This window comes from Rhinopithecus roxellana, chromosome 18 (genome assembly GCF_007565055.1).
Source record: "Rhinopithecus roxellana isolate Shanxi Qingling chromosome 18, ASM756505v1, whole genome shotgun sequence".
NCBI classification, from domain to species: Eukaryota; Metazoa; Chordata; class Mammalia; order Primates; family Cercopithecidae; genus Rhinopithecus; species Rhinopithecus roxellana.
In genome coordinates this window covers 71,593,175-71,608,212 of record NC_044566.1, presented here as the reverse complement: position 1 = coordinate 71,608,212, position 15,038 = coordinate 71,593,175, and positions in this window count along the sequence as shown.

Sequence of the window (15,038 nt, the reverse complement as noted above, 5' to 3'; positions counted from 1 at the left end):
GGAAATTATAAGGCCATGTATGTTATGTATATCCACGGCCATGATCATACAACTTTGGAGTTCCAGATGTTAAGTGTTCTGCCCTGCTGTCCTTTAGGTGTCTTCTGGTCCTTCAAAATAACCATGTTATTAATCCTGAGATTTGAGTTGGAGTGTTTCGTTTGCATCTTTTTTCTTTCAGTTCCACCTAATGAGAAATTCACAGTAAAACTGTGAATCGTTTTTTAAAAATCATTTTAATATTTGCTGATTGCTTATAGTTCAATGAATATGTATTGAACATTTGCTTGATATACTAGATTCTGGAGCTATAAAGAAGAAAAGGGCATTTCCCTGTACCTGAGATGCTTATATTTTCCTGGGGAAATAGACATGTAAACAGATACTTAAAATGCAGCATGGGCCGGGTGCAGTGGCTCATGCCTGTAATCCTAGCACTTTGGGAGCCCGAGGCAGGCAGATCACTTGAGGTCAGGAGTTCAACACCAGCCTGGCCAACATGGCAAAAGCCCATCTCTACTAAAGATACAAAAAAAAAAATTAGCCAGACATCGTGGTGCATGCCGGTAGTCCCAGCTATTCAGGAGACTGAGGCAGGTGAGTCGCTCGAACCCGAGAGGTAGAGGTTGCAGTGAGCAGAGATCACGCCACTGCACTCCAGCCTGGGTGACATAGCAAGACTCCATCTCAAATAATAATAAAATAAAATAATAAAATGCAGTGTGATAAATGCTTGATAGAGAAAGGGGCTAAACCAGAAAGTTGTTGGGAACAGGAGAAAACAGCATTCACGGAAGAGGAATGTGGAAAGGCAAGGGATGTGTGAAAAGTCATGCTGCTATCTGAGTAATGGAGAACATTTCCCTGTGGCTGGAGCTGTGGGCGAGCAGGTGGAGCAAAATGAGATGAGGTTGGAGGGACAGGTTGGGGCCAAAATGAAGGGCCTTGTGTGGCATGCTGACATTTAGGACTTTTTGTTACAGACAACAGGAGATAATGGAGGTCTTTTCACAAACATTTGGCATTAAAAAAAAAAAAATTCTGGTGGCAGCATGAAGGACAGACTAAGATTAGGAGAAAGTAGGAACAAGGATACCATTTAAGCCACTAATGATACGCTAAGGTAGTGTCACATATTGGAAAAGGTTTTGAAAAGGAGGAAAAAGTAGGAGTGAACCTAAGAAATACTAGACTTCAAAAGACAGCTGGAAGAAGGGGAGCCTGCTTTAAAGGCTATGCCATCTTAGAATCAGAAGGGCAAGAAAGTATTGAGAGGTTGGAAAGTAGTTAAAAAGAAGCTAAAAAGGGATCATAAAGCCCTGAGAATAGGCTTTTGGTGATCACTGTGAAGAGTTGTTTTAGTGGCTCAGCAAGGAGAAAATTCCCCTTGAGTCTTAACACCCAAGTTTATATCCTGTTTTAAATGGTCTGTTACAGTATTAACTAATATGGGGTACTTTTGAGTATGCTAAATGCTTAAGAAGTAAATTAGATTTGATTCTGGAATGATTTAATTAGATTTACTTAAACTTTATGTTAAATAGCTTAGAGGATAGAGTATTAATAATGATAGCTAACATTTGTTACCTGTCAGGCCAGGGTTTAGTTCTTTGCATGTATTGTTTCAGTTAATCCTGTGAGGTAGATACTATCCTTATGCACATTTCACAGAAAACGCTGAGGCATCGTATGAGAACAAGCACCCTATTTTATTTTACTTTGTGTAGTCTTCTTTGACTTTACTCTTAAGTCAGTCTGGTGACAGATAGGCCAACTGAGGACAAGTTCAGCTTCGTTCACATCTGGCAAGAACCCTCCTCCCTCCTAGCTCTTTCCCCGTTTGTTACCTCACCTGTCTCCTGTTTGGGTGCTCTTCCTGTACTTCATCTTGTCAACTGAATTTGGGTCTTCTGACCTAAATTTTAGTGCTGTCGAATGATCTGAAATTACACTTACCCTTTGCCCTTTTCTGTTATTTGCCTAAGCTTGGCCCTGGCCACCCAAACCCTATTACCCAGCCTGCTTGGTTAGACCCCTCTTAAAAGCTGCTTTGTCTCCACAGCATAGTGCCTTGCATACTTAAGGCAGGTCCTCAGAAAGGTTTTAAAATCTAGTATGTAGTGGGTGTCTCTTTAGAACTTTGCAGAAGCTAAAAGAGGCATGAAAGAGGCATAGAGAAGAGAGGTCTGAAAATGTCTCAGAGCTAAGGAAGATACAATGTTGAGATAAGGAAATGACCAGTGATGTCAGATATGATTATGGGAAGATCAATGGAATTTGGCAAATGGGATGTTATTTGCATAATCTTCTGGTGAGCAGTTTAACTATAAACCAGATTGTTAGGAATGAAGAATTTATAAGAAGAAAATGGAGGCAGCTAAATTTTATAGATCATTCTTTTCATTAAGTTGTCCATTTCAAAAAATAGAAAGAGGATTTTGATTTGAATGAAAGTTGGGTTTTGTTTTTGTTTCATGTGCATGATTGGACAGACCAAAGTTTGTTAGGCAGATGTTAGAAAGAGTTGGTGAAGGGGCAAGAGTGAAAACAGCAGGGAAGAGCAGCAACAAGAAGGAATGATTGAGGTAATGACCTCTCAGATGCCCAGAACAGGTGTGAGGGAGAATCAAGGACAAAGATACAACTGTTAGAAACAGGAGACAGGCCAGGCGCAGAGACGCCTGCCTGGAATCCCAGCACTTTGGGAGGCTGAGGTAGGAGGATCACCTGAGGTCAGGAGTTCGAGACCAGCCTGGCCAACATGGTGAAACCCCGTGTCTACTAAAAATTTAAAATTAGCTGGGCATGGTGGCACACGCCTGTAATCCCAGCTACTAGGGAGGCTGAGGCAGGAGAATTGCTTGAACCCAGGAGGCAGAGGTTGCACTGAGCCGAGATCGTGCCATTGCACTCCAGCCTGGGCGACAGAGCGAGACTCAATCTCAAAAAAAAAAAAAAAAAGAAATTATGCTTCCCTACAAGGCTGGGGGTGGAGGAGTAGTTCATGTGAGGGTAGTGGTATTACACAAATCTTAACCGATAAGAAAATTACTAGATTTTCAAGGGCCTGAAAAGAATCTGTAAGTTATAAAAAATATATCCGAATCTTGGGAGGGAGAGATAGCATTAGGAGATATACCTAATGTAAATGACGAGTTAATGGGTGCAGCACACCAACATGGCACATGTATACATATGTAACAAACCTGCACGTTGTGCACATGTACCCTAGAACTTAAAGTATAATAAAAATATATTTTTTTCCAAAAAAAAAAAAATATATATATATATCCAAATCTTTAAATTATCTAAATTCTTACAGTGTTGGGAAAGGTTCACTATGCATAATTTAGGGTAAGTCGTATTTACAAATCTTCTTTGTAAGCCCCTTCCTACGTGTTAAGAGATGAAGAAATATCATTTGACCTTTTTCTTTAACCCTAAGAGATGAGTGTTTCATATTTCTTCTGAAATATTTTACTGGCTATGATTTCAGATGTAGCTGCTTTTAAAAGAGTGTCTTCTGATTATGAAAAGCCGGATTTTGAGAATAAGTACTAGAGTAGACTATTTGGAATCCAAGAGTTTTATTTTACTACTTTACATCTGCATTGCATCAGACATGGCACAAGTTAGCATTCCATTTTTCATGCTTTTGTAGCCCTGTTTTAGGTCTGTCTGTGCTCAAAATTGGTTTATATTTTCACCATAGTCTCTATTCATTTGCCTGCACAGCATACAGCTCATAGATTATATGCAATGAATTTTAAATTCTACACCTCTTTCCTTTACCATAGCCGTCTCCCATCATTTGCCAGCCCACATGTGGGAGCATGGAGTAATTTTAATATTAGCCAAATAAAAATGTAATTCAGAAAGCATATCTGCCAAAAGTATCATGTGCAGAGCCTCACAAAGCCTAATATAATATACATGTATACATGATGGTTTCAATTCCCTTATGTTTTTGGATACTAGTGTCAGTATTCCCCTCCACTGGCATGAATAATTAGTGGAAATATCTGTATTTTGAAAATTCAAAAATTTATTCCCTGAAGATACAGACTTGAGGAAAGAAATTTAGCCTATATTCAAAACACACCAGGTTACCTCAAAAGCAGTTTACCTTAATCTTACTCAGAATTAGAAAGTCGATGCAGAATCAGAGAGCTGAAAAGGATGGCCTACGACATTCTGATTGTGTGGTTGGTATATTTGACTGTTCTGTTTTTTCTTCAGAAGCAGTGCATGTTCACTATAGAAAATCAGACACCACCAAAAGGCAACAAGAAGAAAATAGAGAACACTTGAACGCATCACCCAGAGATAACCAATGTAAATGTATTGGTGGATATCCTCTTAGACATTCTTCTATGTGACAGACTATATCTATTTATCTTTAAGAAAAAAATAGATTGATTCCATTTTCTAAGTGAGCTGGGAAATTTTCTTTTGGCTTTTTTATGACCATGTTGTTATTTAATAAAACCTGTCATTGTGGAGACTTAGAAAACATCCTTCCTTCTTCAGGAATGAGAAATTACACGTAGGCAATTTATTCAACATTTTTCATTATGTCAGCATGATTAGATGCCAAGTGGCTATTTGGAATAATTTTTGAAGGTATGTTTTTTTGACACTTTGCCAGGGAAATCATAACTCTTAAAATTCTCCAATAACCCTAACCATACAATTGGAGTTATGGATGGATATTATGTTCCATGTTTTGTTGTTTTCTCACTGTTACAGTATCTGGGATTAATGCCAAAAGCTATTCAGCCTCACCCATTTATTAAATGAGGGTGTCCAACTAAGTTTATACAATAGAGTTTAGAAAAAAAAGAAGACCTTGTTTGTTTATCATTCTAGTTAGGTGTTTTTACATGAGCAAGAAAGAAAAGTATTGTTTCTAAAATTCCTTGATGAACTTGCCTGGTTGAGAAGTAGAGTATCATGGATAACAGAATTAATTACCTGACACCTGAGCCACAAGCAGAGATCCTTGCTTATTCCAAACCATCCTCCACACTGCTGCCAAAGTTGTTTGTTTTCTAAAATTCAAATCGCTTACTTTCCTTAAAGCCCTTTGTCTGCCCTACAGAATTAATTTATAACTCTTTAGAATGTGAAACAGGCTTTCTGTGATCTGTGAACCCCACTCTTAAATTCTTTACTCCAATCATATTAAAGTACTTGGAATTCTCTGTTAGTGTTGATTTCATACCCCTATACATTTCTTCCTGCTCTCCCCTCTTTTTGGAATGCACTATCAACCCATGTCAGGTCAAGCGTCACTTCCTCTACAGAACCTTTCCTGACCTTCTCCGCTGCCCTACTTTCCCTTCTTGGGGAAAATAGACCCTTTATGCCTCATTGCTTATGCATACATATGAGTAATTGTATCTCACCAGCAGTAACACACTGTTGTACCTCTTGTTTTCACATGTGCTTGTCCTTGTTAGACTGTAAACTCCATTCACCATCTTTCTGGAGCTGTCATCTTTCATTAGGAACATCGTAATAGCCTTTCAGCTAGTACCCCACCCCCCTCCACTCTTACCTGCTTTTGAAGTGATTCTCCCCATCTCCAGAGTAAGTGGGTTCATCAAACTATGCTTCTCTGTGTGAAAGGTGTGGTGGTGGGAACTGGGTGAAATTAGCTCCAGGACACAATTAGCACTTGGTCTAATTTATTTACTGCAGTAAGTAACCAGTGCTGAGAGATTCCCAAGAAGGATGGGGAGTGGGGAAAGAGTAGGAGTAAGTGGAGAAAGTAGGGGCTGAGAAACTAGGTGAAGAATCAGAATCAGGTGTAGACAGCCATACAAGTCACAGATCTGAAAAGGTCGAGTTAGCCAGAGTTCAACCAGGGCTGCCAAAACTTGTGTAGTTAGGGTGTGCCAGGCAATGCCATTAGGAGCTACCGTGTGGTCAAGGGTTGGAGTGGTCATGAAATAAAAAAACACTGTCCAGGGACCAAACGTAGTTGCAAAATTCTGAGTTTGGAGCCGAGAGGAACATACACTATGGGAGATAACAACGAGCAGCCTAAGTCAGTCTTGTCAAAATCCATTGCACGAAAAACTGAACTTTCAAAATAGTGTAGTTATATTTGGTGCATTGCAATGCCAAATAATTTCTTCCTTGACCACTGTATTTATTAAAGGGCTGCTTTCAAACATCTTCCTCAAATGGTAAATGTGATTCCAAGTGGTCTAAATTCACATTTCTGTCAACAGAAATTTAACGTTTGTGGGTCTGATGGGTGAGAAGTGATAACTCAGGGTTACTTTCGTTTGGATCTTTCTGATTACTGTTCAGATCATGCATTTTCTCATGTTCTGTTTAGGTTTGCTTTTCTGAAAACGCTTATTCACACATTCTTTATGCATTTTTCTGTGGAGTGTTTTTTTTCTTTTTCCTGTAAATTTTTGGTCACTCATTTCATACTGTAGATATTAACCTTTTTCTAATACATCCCAGATATTTCTTGAAGTCTATTATATAATAACATTATTCTTTTCTTATGGTATCTTTTACATACACATGTTTAAAAAATTATATTTTCCTTTGCAACTCCCTGGTTTACTATTTCCGTTGAGAATGTTTTCCTAACCTGTAGTGTATAAATTCATTCTGTTAAATTTTATTCTAAAATATTACTTTTTTTACATTTTTGTTTTTAATCCATATGGGATTTAACTTTGGATATGGATTAAAAAGGGGTCTAGTTTTTTTCCTCTAGATGGCTATATTAAAATCCCATGTATACTAAGATACATTTTGGCACTCCCCATTTTAAAGATCTATTTATTTTTCTGAGTAATACTAGCTAACATGTATCAGTGCATATACTATAGATGTCAAATCCTGTCCTAGGTGCTTTACATACTTTACTTCATTTAATCCTGGCAGCATGATTGTGGGTAAATTCTGTTCCACATGAACTTGAAAACGCCTTTATCAAATTAAAAAGAAACCATTGGAATTATGATTAGAATTATATGAAATTTATGTATTGATTTTTGGAGAATTGACATGCTTTATATCTTTCAATAATATTTTATAATTTTCTTCATGTGTCTTAAACCTGTCTTGTCAAATTTAGCCTTAAGCATTCTGTACTTTTATCACTGTTACAGAAAGAATGTAGTCATATGTCTCTTAATGATAGGCATACGTTCCGAGAAATGCAGCATTAGGTGATTTTTGTCGTTGTGAAAAATGTCGTAGTGTCCTTACACAAACCTAGGTGGGATAGCCTACTAACACCTAGGCTGCATGGTCTAGCCTGTTGCTCCTAGGGTACAAACCTACAAGAATGTTACTGTGTGGAATCCTGTAGGCCCCTGTAATACAGTGGTGTTTGCTTACTTAAATGTATCTAAACATGGAAAAGGAACAGTAAAAATAAGGTGTTTCATTATAATCTTAAGGGAGCACCATCATATGTGCAGTCCATTGTTGCCTGAAACGTCATCATGCAGCACGTGACTATGTTTTTCCATTCTCACTCCTTTTTGGTTATCACTGTAAGCATTCCTACAGATGCGGTAAGGATGGTATGTGTATTAGTCAGTTTTGTCTCAATTACACTGCAGTAACAAACAACCCGAAAATCTCAGTGGCTTATAACAACAAAAAATTTCCTGCTCATACTACGTGCCCATCCCAAGCTGGCTGCGGCTCTGCTTCACATCTCCCTCACTCCGGGGCCCAGGCTAATGAAGCCATTGCTGTCGGGCACATTGCAGTCTTGTAGTAGAGAGGAGTCAAAGTATAGCATCTACTAATTCTTAAAGCTCCTGCCAGGAAGTGTCACACATCACTTCCCCCAAACTTTATAAGCCAAAGCAAGAAGTGCCCATATCTGACATTGAAGCATCTGGGATGCATATGTTCTCCACAAGGAAGGGCCCTTCAAGTCACAATGGCAACCCTGACACCTAAGAAATAACCAGTGAGATAGGATCAATACTCTTTCAACTTGAAGGGCAGCAAATATTTTGATCACTAATACCATGTATCACAATATTTCGTTGTTAAGTTGGCAAGATTGAGAAATCCTAGAAAGTGATACCTATGCAATAGACATTTATCTCCATTCAGCAATATTTGGTTTCTCTCTTATTTTCAAGTATGCAAGAAGATGACGCTTTTTCTTGTCTCTTAAAATTAAATATAGCCAGCCAGGCACAGTGGGTCACACCTGTAATCCCAGTACTTTGGGAGGCCAAGGCAAGTGGATCACATGAAGTCAGGAGTTCGAGACCATCCTGGCCAACATGGTGAAACCCTGTCTCTACTGAAAAATACAAAAAAAAAAAAAATAGCCTGGCGTGGTGGCAGATGCCTGTAATCCCAGCTACTAGGGAGGTTGAGGCATGATAATCGCTTGAACCCAGGAGGCAGAAGTTGCAGTGAGCCCAGATCTCACCACTGCACTTCAGCCTAGAGGATACAGCGAGACTCTATCTCCAAAAAAAAAAAAATAGATATAGCCATGTGACTAATCCTGGCCAATGAAAATGTAAGTAGAAGGGATGTGTGTACTTCATTCCTGCACAGAAGCATTGAGAAGTTGGAGCATGATTCTCCATATCTTCTCGGCCATAGTGATAAATAGAAGTATATGCTGATGTAGAAGTACCAAAAGGGTTAAGTAGCTAGAATGTCTTCATATAGAAGACAGTGGCTGTGGATGTCACCCAGATAAAGAGTCTGTGGTTTTAAGTCACTGAGACTTAAAGGGTTTTTTTGGTTTTACTTTTTTATTACTGTAATATAACGTAGCCTAGCTTTAATCAGGATAGCGTAGGTTATGCTGTGGTAATAATACATATTTAAGATATTGTAACATAAAATATGTGTGTGTGTATATATATATTCATTTATCTATAATGCGATGTAGGACAAGGTCCTTCTCTTAAGTATGGGTCTACTGATTTGGAGTACCATGATATCTTTCTTGCATAAACATCAATAATGCATCATATACAGTTTTCAGTTTGGATTTCTCTAATGTGGTTCAAGAACTTAATAAGACTTGTAGACAAATGCAAATACAAAATCTTCAAATTTTCTCCTCGTGCTTTACAATTGCTATGCCCAAACCAACAGCATTTTTTGCAACCTGTCTTTATTGACTCTTTCTAAAGCAGACAACAGTGTCTATGAAAACAAAAATTCATTCTTATCACATTATTATGTATTGGCTTCAGTAATATTTGTTCAAGTTACTTGGTTTATAATAACAGTACAACTGTCATAAAAATGTTTAGGAGCAAGCACAACTAGAAATTGGTAAACAACTCATCTGGTAAAAGTGGAGTACATGGTTATGTAAGAGAGTAGCTCACAAGGTGAGTGCATTTTTCTGCCATAAGCAATAGTCTGTAGGTTTCACAGATGACGTTGAGAGCTTGTGTAAACCCCAAGAGTTATTTAGATAGACGCAAACTAAGAGAACATATGGCGAACAATGTACACGTGTATGTATATTCACATATGTATGTATCTTTGTGTATTTATCTTGTGTCCAGCCATGTTAATTAAACATATGTTCTTTTTAAAAGCATATCTTAGAGCTTCTAAATATGTTGGCATATTATCAGCAAAAAGATAATTTAATGTCTTCTTTCCCAAATTTATTTCCTTATCTTACTGTACCTGCTACAACCTCCAAAATAGTGTTGAGTAAGTAATGGTGATAGTGAATGTCCCAGTCTTTTTCCTGATTTCAGTGTAAGTATATTTAGTGTTTCACTCTTTGGGATGATAATATGTTATTAGTTTTTTGGTAAGGTCTTTAATATTTTAGGTGGTAACTTTCTGTGGCAGAGACTGGCTAGATGCTAACCCATACGTTTTCCATTTCTCCTGAGAACACAGATGAACTACATTTTCCAGTCTTGCTTGTGGTTATGTAGACCTAACCTAACTGAATTTTGATCAGAAGAATGTGGGTGGAAAAGAGAGATTACATTTCCAGTACTAACCCTGAGCTTCCCACATTCTCTACACTGCCTTTCTCTACCAGTCAGATGCAGAGGTCTTGGGACATCTTTCTAGATGGAAGAGCTACTGATGGAAAGAGCTCAGGTCTTTGAATGACTGTGGGTAGGAGAGCTCCACTGTTGTCCCACACTGGATTATGACATGAGGAAAAATAACTTACCTGGGTCAAGCCAATAAGGTTTGGGGCTGTTTGTAAGACGAGATAGCTTCTGCTGACTAAAACATCTTCTAGTCAGATGTTACGAAGAGTTTTTAATTGGGATAACTGCTCAAGTTTTTCAAATGCCTTTTAATCATCTATTTATATAATCATTATTTTTCCCCCACTAATTTTCTGACATGCCCATAAGCAGTTATGTTGACGGGCTTCTTAATATGGAAACCATCCCCGTATTCCTAGACTCACCCTACTAGTTTATATTTTTTATTCTGAAATATTGTTTCTTAAAATTGTATCCAGAATTTTTGCAGTTATAGTCTTAAGTGAGGTCATTCTGTGTTTTCCTTCTTGTACTATTTTTTAATCAGATATTCAGATTAATATGTTGCTGGCTTTCTACAATTAAATGTGGAACTTTCTGTCTTTTTCTATGGTCTAGAATGATTTGATTTTAAAAACACTGAACCAGGTGTAGTGGCTTAGTCTGTAATCCCAGCTATTTGGAAAGCTGAGGCAGAAGGATCACTTGAGTCCAAAAGTTCAAGACCAGACTGAGCAACATAGCATGGCCCCATCTGTAAAAAAGAGTGTTAAAAAACAATAAATGATGTTGAAACATCTGGCCCTGATGTATGAAAAGAGATTTGTATTTATTTATTTACTATTTATAGTTCTCAATTTCTTTGTAACATAACGTATCTTACTTAGTTCTGTCTGTTTTTAAGCTTTATAAAAACAAAAAGGTATATTTGTGTGTGACATTTTACTCAAAATGTTTTTCAGTTCATTCATTTTTCCTGTTGTATAATATTCCCTTGTATAAACATACCCTCTTTTTAAAAATCCGTTCTGCTGATTCCTTGGATTGTTTCCAGGGTTTGCTAATATAAACAGTGGTAATACAAATATTTTTGTACGTATATTGTGGTGCAAAAGTACCTCTAGTTGGCCGGGCGTGATGGCTCATGCCTGTAATCCCAGCACTTTGGGAGGCCGAGGTGGGTGGATCATGAGGTAAGGAGTTTGAGACCAGCCTGACCAACATAGTGAAACCCCGTCTCTACTAAAAATAAAAAAAAATAAAAAAAAAAAATTAGCCGGGCTTGGTAGTGTGTGCCTGTAATCCCAGGCAGGCAGGAGAATCGCTTGAACCCGGGAGGCAGAGGTTGCAGTGAGCCGAGATCTTGCCACTGCACTCCAGCCTGGGGGACAGAGCAAGAGTCTGTCTCAAAAAAAAAAAAAAAAGTTCCTCTAGTAGAAGTGGAATGCTTCATTGTAGAATATACACACAGCTGCTAGATAATATGAAAATGTTAACCAACCTGTTTGAAGCAATTTACGCTTCAACTAACAGTTTCTGTTACTCCACATCCTCGTTGCCAATACGTGATCTTATTCAACCTTTACATTTTTATCTGTCAGGTATAAAATTGCATGTCATTGCAGTTTTTTTCATAATTACCCTTGAAATTTAGTATATTTTCATATTATTGGCCATTATGTATTCTCTGTCCTGTAAAATATCTATTCATATCTTCTGCTCATTCGTCTTTTTTTGTTGATATATAGGTCAGTGGTAGGTTTTTGAGAAATATTTTAAAGTTAGATATAATCAAATTTATCAATATTTTTCTTCAGTAACTTTCAAAGGTTTACCTTTCACATTTATGTCCGTAATATAACTGTAATTGTGTGCACACACCTGCGTAAATGTACACACATATTGGATGAGGTTCTTTTTCATTTTTCTCCATATGGATTATTCCTAGCTCTATTTATATTGGGAAATCTGTCATTTTCTCCACTCATCTGCAATGCCAGCTTTGCCAAATATCTGTTTGGGGCTCTCTTTTCTGTTCCATTGGTTAATTTGTCTATCTATATGCACATTTTGTATTGTTTTAATTCTTATAGCTTTACGATATCTCTTGATATCTGGGATAAGACAGATCTTATTTAGGACAAGACTCTACATTATTCTTTAGAAGTATCTTGGCTCTTGTAGCAATAGGTCAAAGGGAAAAAAGGTGTTTTGCCATAAAAGTTAGTTTAAAAGGTTATTTGAATTTTTCTTGAATTTATTGAGTTTGGGGAAAATTGACATCCTTAAGATGGAACTTTTCTGTTCGTATGGCATGTTTCTCCATTTACTTAGGTGGTTTGCATGTATTTCAGTAAATTTTTATAATATTCTACATTAAATTTTAAAAATATTTTTGTTGGATTTATTTCTAGATATTTTACATTTTGTGTTATTGTATCCCCTTAAAATTAGATTTTGTATCTGTCTAGTGTTGATAGAAATGCAATTGACTTTTGCCTGTTGATTTTATGTCTAGCAATCCTGCAAAATTTTTAAATTTCTTATCATTTGTAGCAGACTCTTTGAGTTACCTATGTAGAGAATTATTGAATTTATAAATTATGACAGTTTTAATTTTGCCTTTCTGAGTCTTCTTTGTGTTTTGTTGTTGTCATTGTTTTTGATATTCTGCAATGGCTAGAACTGCAACACAAACTTATTAGGAATGATACTGATTTATCTCCTTGTCATGTATCCTTTTAAAGGGAATGCCTTTAACTTTTTTTTTTCTTTTTACTGTGAAGAATTACATTTGCCAGAGATTTTTTTTTTGCAGATACCCTTGATTAGGTAGGCTAAGGATGTTCTTTCCTACCCTTTTTGGATAAGAGTTTGTTAGTTTGTTCGTTTTAATTGTAAGTGGCTTGTTAAAATTTCTTGAATGTTTTTTCTGCCTCTTTTGAAATGACCATATGATTTTTCTGTTTTAATCTGTTGATGTGGTAAATTACATTTATAAATTGTCTAATGGTGCAGTAACCTTACATTCCTGGAATAAACCCTATTGATCATTATCTGGATATGGTTGCTAATATTTTGTTTCAGATTTTTATCCATAATCAAGAGTGGAGTTAGACTGTAATTTTTTTCTTCTGTGGTTTTTGTATGAAGTTATATTAGTCTCATAAAATGAGTTAGGAGATGTTTCTTCTTTTACACTGTCTGAAAGTGTTTAGGATTGGAATTATCTGCCTTTGGATCCTGGTAAACTTGCCTGTAAAACTACCTGGACCTGGACCTGGTGTTTTGCTTTTGTCGTTGTTGTTGTTTGTTTCTGAGCCTCGCTCTCGTCGCCTGGGCTGGAGTGCGATGGTGCAATCTCGGCTCACTGCAACCTCCGCCTCCCAGGTTCAAGGGATGCTCCTGCCTCAGCCTCTTGAATAGTTGGGATTACAGGCGCCTGCCACTATGCCTGGCTAATTTTTGTGTATTTAGTAGAGACGGGTTTCACCATGTTGGCCAGGCTTGTCTCGAATGCCTGACTGCAGGTGATCCACCTGCCTCGGCCTCCCAAAGTGTTGGGATTACAGACGTGAGCCACCTCGCCTGGCCGCTATTTTCTTTGTGGGAATCAACTACTGACCATATTTCATTAATGACTATAGACTTGATGATAAACTATTTAACAACCGATTAGAATGGTTACACCAGTTAATCAGAACAGACCCTGGTCCTAAGCAAACAGTATGACTGTATAGTTGCATACAGGCTAAATATCAACTTTCATATTTTCAATTTCAGATTTTAATTTTCTTCTTAAGTTAGTTTTGTAAATTATGTGTTTCCAGGAATTTGTTCATTTTCCTTAAATTTTAGAATTTATTTAATGTTCATGCTATTTGTATCTGTGTAATTGCTGTTGTATTTGCAATGTTTCATTTTCCATTCTTGAAATTGTTTGTAGGTGCAGCACACCAACATGGCACATGTATACCTGTGTAACAAACCTGCACGTTGTACACATGTACCCTAGAACTTAAAGTATAATTTAAAAAAAAAAAAAGAAAAGAAAAGAAATTGTTTGTAGCTGCTTGCTTACTTCATCAGTTTGCCAAAGATCTGTCCGTTTTATTTTTTTTTCAAGGAACCAACTTTCTACTAAATGTTGTGTTTTGTTTAATTAATTTATGCTCTTAAAATTTTTGTGTCCTTTATTCTATTCTATTTAGGTTTCATTTCCCTTATGCTTTCTTTTTTGACCAAGGAACTATTTAGAATTATAATTTTCCTTTTTTTTTAGATGGAGCCTCACTCTGTCACCCAGGCTGGAGAGCAGTGGCTCAATCTCTGCTCACCGCAGCCTGTGCCTCCCATGCTCAAAGGATTCTGGTGCCTCAGCCTCCTGAGTAGCTGGGATTATAGGTGTGTACCTCCACACCTGGCTAACTTTTTCATTTTTAGTAGAGATAGGGGTTTCATCTGTTGGCCAGGCTGGTCTCGAACTCCTGACCTCAAATGATCCCCCTCTACCAACACCTCGCCCTTCCAAAGTGCTGGGATTACAGACATGAGCCACTGTGCCTGATCTACAATTATACTTTTAAAAGTCAAAGTTTTTTATTACATTTTTGTTATTCATTGAATTATGATCAGATGATGTGGTCTAGATGATAGTGATTCTTTGATACTGTTAAGACTTGCTCTGTGAGCTAATACATTGTCAATTTTTGTAACTGCTCCTGGGAACAGAAGGCGTAGCTCCCGTTATGTGGTACAGGACTCTATGTATGTTCACTAGACCTGCCTTGTTTATTGGAATGGTCATATCACCCATATATTTTTCTGATATTTTTGTCTTGTCAATTTCTGACAAAGATGTGATTAAAATCTGCCTTATCATAGTGTATTTGTCAATTTTGTTTTCTTGTTCTGTCATTTTTTGCTTAATATTTTTGAAACTTTGATATTAGAAATATGCAAATTTAGAATTGTTTATATCTTAACTAATGAATTGGACCTTCATCAATATGTTAATGCACCTCTGTCTCTAGTAATACT